The sequence below is a fragment of the Danio rerio genome, chromosome 4, assembly GCF_049306965.1.
Source record: "Danio rerio strain Tuebingen ecotype United States chromosome 4, GRCz12tu, whole genome shotgun sequence".
NCBI lineage: Eukaryota > Metazoa > Chordata > Actinopteri > Cypriniformes > Danionidae > Danio > Danio rerio.
In genome coordinates this window covers 43,212,966-43,226,501 of record NC_133179.1, presented here as the reverse complement: position 1 = coordinate 43,226,501, position 13,536 = coordinate 43,212,966, and the positions used below count along the sequence as shown (strand labels likewise).

General features: G+C 40.0%; 1 protein-coding gene across 1 annotated transcript in view; it reads right to left on the bottom strand.

The window, feature by feature from the left end:
- LOC137490932 (uncharacterized) overlaps positions 1-13,536 on the bottom strand; it is a 137,504-nt gene that overhangs the window by 80,704 nt on the left and 43,264 nt on the right. The window lies entirely within an intron of this gene.

The window sequence follows — 13,536 nt, the reverse complement described above, 5'->3', positions numbered from 1 at the left end:
CCGGGCAAAAGCACGCTTGTCCTCCCCCCCCCCCCCCCCCCCGTCTCCCCCGACAGCCCGCGCTCACACCACAATCGGCACGCTTACGTCACCGCTGCTGCGCTGTTCAGTGAGAAGCACTCTCACTCAGCAGCACAGTGGAGATTCCTCTAGTTGTATCGTTTCAGTCGTTTGATATGTAGTGACATGCAGTCAAATATTTTGCCAAACAGTCCTTAGGGATGCAAGGACACGCAGTCAGATATTTTGCCGTACAGATCCGCCACTTTTGGCGCTCATAAACAATCATAAAGCCCTCGTGCTGCAGGAATGAGGTCTGCTGAAGGTGCGCAGCGGTCATGCAGTGAGGAGTTTGCGTCTTTAATAATCTACGGCAGTTTGCGTTCACTGAACAGTACAAATGATTAAGAAATTCATATGAAACAATACCTTAAAAGTCACGTCTCGCTTTCAGTTTCGGGCTTTGACGCGTTTTGCACTCACACTACTGGTATGTTTGTAGTGTGAGTGCAAAACGCGCCAAAGCCCGAAACTGAAAGCGAGACATGACTTTTAAGGGCCCAAGTGAACCGCGCTCAGGCCCACCTCTTCCAACCGGGTCAGGGCCGGCCAAATGAACCGTGCCTGATCCCAATTCAGCGCACTCACACTTCTCAAACGATCCGGGAAACGGGCCTGGGCACGGTACGGATGGCATAGTGCTAGTAGGCCATAAAAGTGATTTGATTTGATTTGAAACAAAGCAGTGACAAAACGCTAGCCCAGATAGTCATGCAGTGTGAAAACATCTGTGACAAGACTACTTTGAAAATCATGCAGTCTAAACTCGGCATTAAAAGCGAATCGTACAGCAAGCAACACCGACTGTAACAATTTTACTCCCTGTTTCGGAACAAACCAGTTGATCTGCAGGGATGAAAACATTCATCATACAAGAAAAATAGCTGAAGTAACAGGTATCACCGACGTTCGACATGAATTAAAGCGCATCTTTATGTCCGAGTTTTGATATGAATCATCAATGACTTAGAGGACAGGTGCACAACAGCGGCCATACCAATTCTTGCATACTTATATTGCAAGAATCAGATGCTTTGTTTCCAGTGAAGACTTAGAGAAACTTGTTCATGCTTTTATCAGCAGCAGGGTGGATTACTGTAATGGACTCCTCACTGGCCTTCCCAAAAAGACAGTCAGACACTTGCAGCTCATCCAGAATGCTGCAGCCAGAATTCTGACCAGAAGCAGGAAATCAGAGCACATCACACCTGTCCTCAGGTCTCTACACTGGCTGCCAGTTACATTCAGAATAGATTTTAAAGTATTATTACTGGTCTATAAATCAGTAAATGGCCAAGGACCTCAATACATTACAGATATGCTGACTGAATACAAACCTAACAGATCACTCAGATCTTTAGGATCATATAAACTAGAAGTTCCAAGAGTTCAGTCAAAGCAGGGTGAATCAGCTTTTAGCCACTATGCCCCTCGCTGCTGGAATCAGCTTCCAGAAATGATCAGATGTGCTCCAACATTAGGCACATTCAAATCAAGACTGGAAACACATCTGTTTAGCTGTGCCTTTACTGAATGAGCACTGTGCTGCGTCCGACAGATCGCACTATTATGTTTTTCGTTTTCGTTTTTTTCGAGGGTGTCAATGGGGCTCGAGTCATTAGGCAGTAAGGCTAGGTAGATCTGAGTGTCATCAGCATAGCTGTGGTAGGAGATTTGGTTCTTTCTCATTATTTGGCTCAGAGGGAGCATGTAAAGGTTGAACAGGAGAGGTGCCAGAATCGAGCCTTGTGGGACTCCACATGTCATGGGTGTCCACCTCGACCTATGGTCACCTATACTGACATTGTAACCTCTACCTTCAAGGTAAGATCTAAACCAGTGGTTCCCAACCTTTTTCTTTGGGCCCCCCCCCCCATGAACATATACAAACATTGGAGCCCCCACACCATATAAATACACACGCACGCACACAAATATGTACTGTGTATATATATATATATATATATATATATATATATATATATATATATATATATATACACTTTTCTTTCTTCTTTGGCTCTCGGCGAAGGCGGTCGCTCTTCTTCCCGCTCCGTCCCATATCTCTCCTTGCTAGCACCTCTTGTCTCGTCTTATTCTATCTCTGAGGCTCTCCTTGTCCTGCTTTCCAAACGAAAAAGGAATTATGGATTTGATCAACTGGTCTCTTAATGCAATTGACACCATCGTCTCAACGAGATCGCTGGGCTCCGGGGAACCCAGCTGTCCTGCGGGGACGCTCGCAGCTGGATATGTGATGGACGGGTGGGAGAAGTGGAGAGTCCTCTGTCTATCTGCTCTGTCTCTGGAGGATATTGAAGATATCTACCTATTCGGAACTTTGATAACAGGGTTTCTGCTGATGGGCTTATGCGGGGCCCTGGGATATCGGAAACTGATAAAAGCGGTCAGCGCAGCTCAAAACCCCACTAGGCTGGCCGGCTTGATTGAAACACTGATGGGTAGGGTCGCGAATCAGACTATGGTCCTTGACCGCAAACTGGAAACCATCGAGGTGAAGCTAGCGGCTCTGCAACAAATTTTGGCCAGATCGGGAGACGAGTGATGGACATTAAATATCTGTGAAATTGGCAGATATTGACCTAAAGTGGAAGTATCTTACTGTCTTTTTTTCGGCTCTCCTTTTACTCCTGCCAGACGGCCTCGGCTGGAAGTAAACAACTCCCTGGGATAAGCAAGATAAGCGGACGCTCTGAAATTCCTGCCCCTGTCAAGGACACCTGCGGGACTCTGGACTATGCAGGCTCACACACACACTAACATATCTACAGATAAACATTCACCACCGATCCCCATCCAAACGCCTTCGTGTGCTTTTACCCACGTGGGGCGTGGGCGGGGCTGTGACTTGCGCCGGAAATGGCTGCTGGACCAGTTGGCTGCCCGCACTCAACGGACTGTTTTCCATTACCCCTGTTCCCATCCCCTCTGTCTATGTTGTGTCTTGTCGGTGTGCTTATGCTAAGATAGGGCTGTTTTTCTCCCTTTTCTCACTTTGTCCTAATCAAGGGCAAGCTGAGGGGGTGTTTTTTAGCCTAACTGTCCAAATGTATCTTTCTTCGTTTCTAAATGCTACCTCCTAAGATCTGTCTCCCCTGAAAAGTTGTTTGTGATGTTTTGTGTATGGTCTGGGGGGTCCAATTTCGCTATACGAAAGTGTAGTGACAAATAAAGGCTTGATTGATTGATTGATATATGTGTGTGTGTGTGTGTGTGTGTGTGTTTGTGTAATATTAATATATAGTAATACGTATAGAAAATATTATTTAATCAGTTTTATCTTGTCTTGGCCTTCAATAAAACCAAAATCTAGGTAGGCTTTGTCATACTGTCTAATCTTTTTCTTCGCCTCTGAAGAATCACTGCATTTACATTTGTCTGCCATTTTTGTTTTGATTTTGCCTTTACGACACGTTGACAAGCAGATTGAGCGAGTGAGCAAAATTTAAATAATTATTTAAAGTTATTTATTTTAATTATTTTCACTATTATGTTGGAATTTAAAGCATGTATTTAGATTTTTTCTATTTTTTCTGGTACTTAAAAATACATATATAATGGTAGGGCTGCTCGATTTTGGGAAAAATCCTAATCACGATTATTTTGGTCATAATTGTAATCACGATTATTCAAAACCCTTGCCAGTTAAAGTCAAAACTATTTGCGCTCCTGAGATTTTTTTTTTTTTTTATATAAATATTTCCCAAATTATGTTTAACAGAGCAAGGAATTTTAACAGTATTTTCTTCTATTTGTTTTATTATAGCTAGAATAAAGAAAGGTTTAAATATTTTAAAACCAATTTAAGGTCAATATTATTAGCCCCCTTAAGCAATATATATTTTTGATTGTCTGCAGAATAAACTACCGTTATAATGACTTGCCTTATTACTCTAATTAAGCCTTTGAACTGCACTTTAATCTGAATGCTTGTATTTTGAAAAATATCTAGTAAAATATTATGTGCTGTCATTATAGCAAAGACAAAAAGAAATCAGTAATTAGAAATGAGATATCAAAACTATTATGTTCAGAAATAAGGTAATAAAATATTCTTTCCATGAAACAGAAATTGGGCAGTAAAAGGTTGCTAATATTCAAGAGGGCTAATAATTCTGACTTCAACTGTAAACATACAGTTATTTTCCACCCTGCAAAGGAAAGAGAAATAAATACAATAGAATAAAAATATGAAACAAACTGTGCTTTAAGCATCTTCACTGTAAGAAAAACACTTTAGCTACAGCAGTCCTTCAGTCAAGAGCAGCGAGGGTTTTCTCGTTATGTTTGTTTAATAATGATAAAAACAGCCGGCAGAAGGATTATAGCGCGCTGTATCTTTAATGGTTTCTCTTTCACGTCTTTTGATCCTCAACTCGTTTGTTTATTACACAAATGAGGGTTAATGTAAATAATCACTAAACACCGCGTTTTTACACCTATTTGACCATTAAAGCGCTCACGTCAAGATGACTTTATATGTCTGCGCTCCTCTGCTCGTCTCAGTGTGTGAATGAGAGTGAATGCTGACCGGCCGCATGCTTCTGACTGCGTGATCGTGCTGCACACACACATAAACTCTTTCGCGCTTTAAAGAGCAACACGTGTACAACTGGAACGTGGCAAAATATGAGGCAATTATCATTATTCTCGATTAATGCTTTTTTATAATCGTTTGAAACCGAAATCTAAACCGGATTTTCTATTAATTACAAAGCCCTATAATAGTGGAGCATTTTTATGCCTTTTTCTACCTCAATATTTATCCTCTCCCGCGCCCCCCCCTGTGAACTCTGGCGCCCCCCTAAGGGGGGCGCGGACCCCAGGTTGGGAACCACTGTACTAGAACATGCAAAGGTCTTGGCTTTCATTTTCACTTTCAGGAGCTATTCGGCACAGAATATGCTGTTTTGAAAGATATCTGAAGTAAATTGATGTTTTTGCCATCAGAAAGTTTTGTTTATGTTAGCAGGAAGTTGCTAGGCAAGAAAATGCACACATATTTAAATTCACAGCGAAAAAAGTATCAGACATGCATGCAGTCATTTTGACCAATATGGTAATTTAAGGCAGAAATGCTCAGTTCTTTACTGTTTTGTAATAAAAAAAATAACAATGTCAGAAAGAAATATACCGATAGTTAGAAAACGGCAGGGTGTTATAAATATGTTAGTTTTATTTCAAAGAGTTATAAAATTACAAAAATTAAAAACTCTGTGTATCTATCCACTCAAACCTTGCAGATGAGTGATTAATCCGCTTATAAATCAGCTGATTTGACGATGTAATTAAATGCTTTCTCCAAAGCTTGAAACACTGACAGTGATGTCATCAGCACACAAGCAGCCAATAGAGTTCAGCTTTTTCTGACGACTTCTCCCTCAAAATTTCATTGGCTGTGGTTTGGTAACTTGAATGAGCTGTTGGGGAATGAGTTGTTGTCAGATCATGTAGTGTGTGACCCCCCTCTTGTGGATCATTCACAGAGTGTTGCGTAGTGTGAACACCACAGAGATTAAAAGACAAAAAGTCAGGTCATGTAGTGTGAACGGCACAGCGATCTGCTGATGTTTAAAATCCTGTAGTGTGAACTAGGCTTTAGTTGCTGTTGATGTGTGGTTAGTACCTGAGCTTGAGCTGTGACTTCATGTGACAAAACCTGTATGGCTGCGGGATCCGTGGTGGGCGAAGTCTTCTGTAACGAGGAGACTGACACGGAGGGATCCATTATGCACTATTTATTAGTCAAGCTTCCACTCAAACACACAATATGCACTAAAGTGCAAACACACATCAGCAATAGTCTGTGAAGTATCAAGACTGGCGGTGAATAGACACAGAGGGGTTTACCAGGCATTGGTCGGTGGCAGGCTGCGAGTATCAGAGTCCGTGTATCAGGCGTGGGTCGTGGGCAGGCAGCGAGTATCAGAGTCCGTGTATCAGGCGTGGATCGTGGGCAGGCAGAAGGCGAAGCAGAGTCAGAAGCAGGCTGGAGTAATACACGAAGAATCAGGCAGGGAATAACGCTCAGAAATGCTGGCCGGGGCTAAACAAGACTTCGCACTGACTGAGTGTTTGTGTGCGGCTTAAATAGGGTATGTGGGTCGTTAACCAGATTCAGGACAGGTGTGTGCACAGCGTAAGTGGATGATTTAATGCTAGAAGTCTGGAGATGGCGGCCTCTGCTGGCCAGCGAGGGGAGTGATTGGGACCGAGTCGGTGACAATTACTTTGAAGTGATTTCTAACTCCAGACAATGAGGCTTTAAAAACAACTGAGATTTGTAAATTATATAATCGTTTTCTTTAATGTATAAACTGTATTAAAGTGATGTATAAACCTTTTCTGTTTTTTTTTTATGCTTTTTGTTTTCCTTTTTTCAAAAAGTTTTTTTTATTTTCTTTATAATGCACTATGATTGTATATTCTCACTTTAAAAAAAGGAGCTGGACCTCAAGCTCCTCCTTGCTGGATGGAGCTCAGCTCTGCCCAAGTGGCTCTGCAGTAAGTACCTTTTGAAATAAGACGGATTTTAATATAGTAGCAAATAAAACACTAATAAAAACATGCTTTTCAGTAAGTGTCTTTTTTCTCCATATGCTCCATCAAATCAGCTTTCTTTATTGAAAGCTAATATTTGCTTTTCACAGCACCGATGACTAGAGGTAAATTAAGAAACATTACCAAGTCACTGAGAAACACTTACGAGATTCTCCGCCTCTTTTGTTTCATGGCTTGAAAGTCTGCCTCCAGTACAGCTACAATTTTTCTGGAGTTCTGCTTCCAGTAAAAGAAACCTAAATGAGTACACAGAACATGCATAAAAGTTATTTGTGAGATTTCACATGTGAATGCATAAAAAGAAAACAAAAAAGTCTGACAACTTGATTACATGGTAAATAAAGGTGAATATTTTTTTTTACTGAAGCACCTCTTGTTGCTTCAGAGTCTAGAATCTCAACTGCATTGTGGTCTGTCAAAATTACTGGGTCATTGGTTCCCAGAGTATCTTTCACTTTGGCCATCAAAACCGGTACAGTTGCCTCTTGCTCTGTAAATTTTATCACCACCAATTTGCTGGTGTCAAGTTGGCCATTTTGAAACTCCCCCAGGCTGACAGTCCTAGGATTAATAACAGCTTCATTTAGAGTTTTGCACAACAATGAACATTGTGTTCATGTAAGAAAAAATACCCTATAGCCATGGACAATAGCTTAAAATCTTACTTGCTAAAGTATTTCAGACATTGGGCCCTGGGTGACAGTGAGGGACTCGCAGAGGTACAAGGTCTTGAAAACCGAAATTGGCTGCTTGTTGATGGCGTTGGTGCCGAGGCAGCAGCGTTGTCATTCACTATGTGACACCCATGGACCTCATAATGAGCTTTGTCTCTGAGATCTAATAGGCTGAAGTAGCCATCTGACCTCGGAAACAGTGCCACATTTGTATCATCTGTGAGGTACAGACTCTGGGTGCTTACCTATAAAAATAAAAAAAATTGTAATCTTTAATAATTAAATAAATACAAGTTATATATATATATATATATATATATATATATATATATATATATATATATATATATATATATATATATATATATATATATATATATATATATAGGGGGGGGATACTAGTAAAAGAAATTAACTAAAATCAAATGTCTGACTTTAGATTTTCCAACCTAAAAATAACCAAAAAAGCTCCTTCAATAAATTTTATGTAGTATTTTTGTTTTTTAGAGAACCATAGCCTCAAAGTTACGACATACCGTCAGTCAGCGGCTCGTTGCGTTTTGTAAAATGTGCGATGCACCAGTATATTCTTTGATCTACACAACCCTGAACGCATGCCATGCATGCGCAGGACGTCACATTTTCATATATTGGTTTACACGTTAACAAAAACTTTGTAACTTAACATTTACAGATTTATACATTTTCAGTCTTAAAAACACCGTTGTCGTGTAAATCAACAGATGACTGCATAAAAGTTTCCTGTTACAGTACGAAAATGTTGTGTAATGTTAAATGGCCTAACGTTAGAATAAAGCAATAAAGCGGTGTTCTTATGTCAGCTACGTGGTTGCACCGACCTACCTGGAAGATTTTTGAAATATTCTCCACCATCATGTTCTCCTCCCTCAATGTGACTCTTTTAGCTGAGGTAAAAAGCACAAAAAATAACGACGATAAATGCTCCATTCTGCTGCGAAGTGCAAAATGTACCACCGGAGTCCAGGACACGTTGACGTTATCCGCGAACTGAACACGGCTATTCTTCCTTTAATTAAGAATCTTTTTGGCACGAGACTTCCGGTCTCATTCACTTCCATTCATTTTTAGACATTAAAAACTGCTCGTTTCGCTGTTTGATGTTGCAAACTGATATTTCCTTGTTATATTATTCTACTTGGTCTGTATAGTCATGCAAACATTTGTTTGTAGAGCAAGTAGTTTGATCGTTTTTTTGCCGTTTATTATTCCTTGTCATTTCTCCCATAGGCGACTGAAACGGAAGTTCTAAGACAATCGCGAAAACAGGCGCACTTTCGCATTTTAGAATAAGGTCAATACTGTACTGTGGTTAAGAAAATCTCTGCTAGTGACAAATAAATAACAAAAATAGACACAATTTAATTTCCAGATCAAATTAATTATTAACTTCTATAGTTAGGCTAATAGATTATGGATTTTATTTATGCTATTTTCTTTTAATATATTTTATTTAAATTAGCTCTCCTTATGGATGAACTATGCTCATTTACACATCAATTATTAGCAGTTCTGCAAAATATTAAAATGTGATATTTTCAGTGGTGTAAAGTAACTAATTACAAATACTCAAATTACTGTTAATACATTACTTTTTCTCAGGATTTGTCATTTATTGACTAAGTTTAAAAATCTGTCTTTTACTCTTACTTGACTACATTTTTAGTGCTGTATCTGTACTTTTACTCCACTACTTTCCTTCAACCTGCAGTCACTACTTTTTTCTTGTCTATAGAGATTAACAAAATTAGTCCTGTGATTCCTGTCCAATCAAATCACACATAGAAGGTAAATAGCATCATAATGAACTACCTCAAGGGTGATTTATAAATGCAGCAAACTGTTTGGAAGCATTAAACGTGTCCAAGAAGTAGCCATTTTTTTGTTTAGTTTTTCCATTTGTTTTATCATGTTGTGTTCTATATACGAATATAAATATATATATATATATATATATATATATATATATATATATATATATATATATATATATATATATATATATATATATATATATAATAGCGTTCAGTAATCACATCCTGTTTGGTAACTCCAACAGTATCCAGATTTAGTGGGGGCAGAATGGGGTCCGAGGGTTGGATTAGGGTTTTCTCCGTAACAGCAGGGTTAGGCACTTTTTATGAAGACAGCTGACAGCGAGATCCATTAGCTAGCTCAAAAGTGACTGGTCCAAGTTGGCTTTTGACCCGGAGGGGCTCAGACAGAAATAAGCTCAATTTATTACTGCGGTGTGGCCTACAGGCTCTCACCCAGTCTTGTACTCTGATCTTTGTGGGCCGAACATGATGCTTGCTGTCATACCTGGTTCTCATGTTGAGCTGATGTTGGTGAACTCGTGCTTGAACCGAAGTGTTCATCGGGAGCTGATAAGGTGGTCTCAGCTTGTTTAACGGTAATTCCAGCTCCCGGCCAAGCATTAGACAGTCAGGAGACACCCCAGTGGTGGCATGATGGGTAGCGCGATAATGCAAGAGGGTCTGGGAGAGAGCAGCCTTAAAGGGAAAACCTTGGGCAAGGTGTGCACGTATGCCATTTTTCAGACTTTGATTGAATCTTTCCACTCCGCCATTAGCTTGAGGATGGTAGAAGGCAGTGCGTATATGAACGATGCACTTAGCAGTCAAGTATGATAAAACTCACTTGAAACACACTGTGGCCCATTGTCAGTGGTAATGACTTGTGGAACTCCCCATCGGGAAAAGAGTTGCTCCTAGAAATCGACCATTGCGGAGGCTGTAACTGAGCCCATAGGTGCAACCTCTGGCCATTTTGAGTGGAGGTCATACACCACAAGAAACCGCTGATGGTGAGAAACAGAGGCGAGCTCCCCACAAATGTCCATCTGAAGATGTGCCCATGGCTTGGTGGGCCAGTCAACAGGTTGCAAAGGTGGTGGTGCTGGGGCACCTGTTTTACCACTAAGTGAAGTTTCATAAACTAATTTCGAGAGGAGCACGTGATATGATTGTGCACCGCTGGCCACTCATCCGTAATCAGTAATAATCCAATCAGAATGATCCTGGCTTAGTATAAATGGATCACTTTCTCCCCATTGCACTTCATTTTGGAAGAATGCTTCCCGCTACAAACGCTCCAGCATTTAAACTACGCTTCAGCATCATTCAACCTTCTGGCATGGAAGAACAAACAAACAATCAACAACAACAACGTCTCCAACCAGAACCCCGCTCTCCCCAACACTCCAGCAGCTGCCTCGCCAGCAATCGAGCCAGAATCCCCGCAAGAAGCCGGCATATCAACTCTTCCATCTTCTACTTCATCTGCCCCTCACTACACAAGCCACAACTTCGTCTAAACTTTTAACGCCGGCGATTTCAAGCCACCGGAGAGAAGCCGAACTCACAGATCACCTAACGTTAACGGTCCACTTTCGGTAACGTGCATGCTTTAAAGGGAAGTCTGGCGAGATCAGCGTGAATAGAACGCTTTAAATGAAGAACTCACCTCTCAGCCTCCCGCTGGTCAGCAGATCCATAACATTTCGACAGCTGAAATAGTTCGAAGGCAAATGACAAGGCAATCTAATCCATAAACATATGTCCACAACACCTTCATTCGTCGATATACATCCATGAAAAGGTGCACTGATATCCAAACCAGCTGCTGGTGAGAGTGGAGCCATACTTTCACGCATAAACATTGTAGCGATCTGATCTACAAAATGGCCGCCGGCCTTTGCACTCTGAACTCTTGACCGTGACTCCAAGGAGCCAATAGCTTAAAGGGGAAGTATCACCATCCAATGAGCTTTCCAAAACTGGAGACGGTCCCGCCTTCTCTCCCGACAAATTCATGAATGGACTGCGTGCAGAGACTTTGATTCCGGCCAATTAATCATGTTGAGATTACAGACATGTTACTTATCATGGATGGAGTAAAGCCATGATAAACATTACATTCACACAGTTCCTATTAAGTGGCAACATCGTTTTTAAGTTTGATGTAGGCAGTTGATATATTTACATTTGATTAATAATTATATATACATATATTAAAAAAAAAAAAATTCTGAAATGAGTATTACCCAGCAAGTGATAGACAACCTACACATCAAGCAGTAACCCTTTTGTATCACGCCAATTGTGACTCTCATATCAATACACCTGAATGTCAGTCAATTTATAATGACAGTAAGAAAACAATTTCCTGCTCGACTGCATCAAACAAGAGGAGGACATTTCTGGCCATGGAGTAGCTTTTCATACTTATACTTTGTGTTAAATACATTCGAGTTTTAAAAACTTCTATATCAGTAAGGGGTTTAAACTCCACTCCATCATCATCTCACCAGCTCTCCAAAGAGGTTTCCTGGACTTCCAGCATAGAAACGCCCCATACGCTCAGTTCTCCTTCTAATTACCACCCTGCAGGAGGACAAATGCCCACTTCTACAACCCTTGCACATTGTGACATTAAGTATTGGAACATGCATTAACAAAGGCGCTTCCATTCACAATCATCCATACACTTATGAAGACTCCTCCCACGAATATCAGCCAATACAATTAATCATGTCTGCTGTACATGTGCCATGTTGCTAAGATTTCATTTCTAATTCTCTCTTGTTTTCCATTTTAGAGTTCAAGACTGCCAGCTCCTGAAACTGCCCTCATTCAACCCATCACACTCTTCATCCATTCCTAATGCATTTACACTCTTCGCAAAGATACTTTCTGCCTATACAGCCCACACTCTTGATACCATATTCACATATACCACCCTCCCCCCATTTACTCTTCATATCACTATTGACAATATTTAGCACTCATAACGCTCCAATGCTGACTATCATTTGTACTTCCGCTATAGCTGAGTCGCTGAGTCCTTCTGCACCCCCCCTCTTCTTCCCATTTATAGATGACACAACCGCCCTGTCACACGATTCTGATTTAAGAGATGCTTATAGCAGTTCTTTGCTCCACAGGTATCCCCCAGATCAACTCCCAGTCACTCTTACACAGGGTGTCTCCGGAGTATCAGAAGGTGTTGGGGGCTGATAAGTCAATATAGAGGAGTTTGAGGGCTTAAATTATTAGAAACTATCTTCATTTTGGAAGAATCACCCCTTCCACCCCATCTCCTCCTTTTTCTCCCCTTCTAAAGGGGGAGCGATCGAGACCTACCTGATCTCGGTTCTCCTGATATGCTTCTAGACCGGGCGGGAGCCCTGGGCTCAAATATCTCCGAGCTCAGGGTTCTCTCCCGGGACAGCATGCCAAACCTGCTATAAGTGCCAAGCATATCTAAGTGGGAACTCTTGAAAGTATGTCAAAAAACGTGGATGCCCCCAATTTGAAATATACTGAATGAAATGGACACTAAAATAATTAATTGTTATTAATTGCTATTTTAAATAGGCTTTCCTTAAAATGTCGTAAATTCCAAAATCCAAATTTCACGCCTTTAAAAGTCTTAAATTTACTAAAATATTGTGTTGTAGGTCTTAAATCTTTTTTTAAACAAGTCTTCATTTTCAATTGTTCATGTTTTGCTACCCAATCTGGCCAAAACCCATACAATCAACAACAATCCATCTCAATAAAACTTTCAACTTTCAATTCAAAAAGGTCTTTTTAACTCTATTTATCATAATAATTTAATTATTTTCCTCACAATAACATTTGTTTAAATGCGGTGCATGTATTCACTGCTGAGGACGTCGACATGGACAGATTGTTGCAAGTTGTTTTTATTTTATCATAGTTTTTAAAACTTTTAAAACATTTTTATTATTTTGTTTTAAATAAAGTTTATGTTGGAAAAAACGTGTGTGGTTACAGGTAAAGCTTGCTTGTATTTACACAATATTTAAAAGCTTTTGCTCAGAAATATCTAAAATATTTTATTATTTTTTATTATTATTTTATTATTAAATGTATTAAATTACAATATTTGTTGATAGGGCAAAAAAAATCTTTTTCCATCTGGGCCATTTGAAAAATTCTGTAGCCTTATGAGTCTAAAATTTCTTTCTGGTTTAAAATGTCAAAAAATGTGGATGCCCCCAATTTTAAATATGCTGAATGAAATGGACACTAAAATAATTAATTAATTATTATAAAACATGGTACAGTATTCTAAACTATATGATGTTGTTGTGGGACGACATGAGGCAAAATGAACAAATTATAGTGGAACA